The sequence below is a fragment of the Callithrix jacchus genome, chromosome 7 (genome assembly GCF_049354715.1).
Source record: "Callithrix jacchus isolate 240 chromosome 7, calJac240_pri, whole genome shotgun sequence".
NCBI lineage: Eukaryota > Metazoa > Chordata > Mammalia > Primates > Cebidae > Callithrix > Callithrix jacchus.
The window spans coordinates 144,622,814-144,623,535 of record NC_133508.1 but is presented as its reverse complement, the minus strand read 5'-3'; the positions used below and the strand labels follow the sequence as shown (position 1 = coordinate 144,623,535).

General features: G+C 38.9%; 1 non-coding gene across 1 annotated transcript; it reads right to left on the bottom strand.

The window, feature by feature from the left end:
* Positions 1 to 387: 387 nt before the first annotated feature.
* Positions 388 to 489, bottom strand: LOC118143518 (small nucleolar RNA U13). Its single transcript, XR_004727720.2, has one exon. It is a non-coding gene; the product is annotated as a small nucleolar RNA U13 (small nucleolar RNA).
* Positions 490 to 722: the final 233 nt, after the last annotated feature.

Below are 722 nucleotides of genomic sequence, written 5' to 3'. Positions count from 1 at the left end.
GACTTGGAAGGGAAGGACTCAAGTTTAAACTATGTTGGTTTCAAAGTTAATTTGCCTCTAACAATAGCAACAAAGTTTTAGAAAACAAATTGTGTGTAAGTAGCTTGACCAACCAGAGAGAGTTGAGACCTAAGCCTGCAGCAGGATCCTAGAAGTAAACCAAATTCCCAGTACAGATCCTCAAATAAGAGGACTTAGAAATTCCAGGTATTTGTGAAAATGGCGATAAATGCTGATCTGAAAATAAGAAGCCTGATTATAGAGTAGCCACTATACTAGTGAGAAAATGTTTAACACCCACCCCACCACTTCTCTCTAGCTCCATTGTACTCATTAGCTTCATTAGTTTACTTTCTATTTTCCTGTTTGATTTTTTTTTTTCCTTTGTGTCAGATAGGTAATGTGCTGACATTGTGACAAGGTTCAATGGTGGCACGTCTCACACGTGTGTGAACACCCAATATTCACACTCGTGAACTACAAAAGGATTCCTTAATTTTTAAATATAATTATTCTAATTAAAATAAGCAGCCAAATATCCAGCCCTTCATCTCCAACCTGTAAAATAGGATAAATGTCAGTCCCCCAATTCCAGCAGAAGACTGGAGGTTTCTTTTCTGCATGGGTTAAACCAGAGGGTCACTGGACTCTGAGACACCTGATGGAGCTGAGTGTACAGTGGGGGTTCCCATCATGGTGATTCAGTTCAAATCCAGATATTA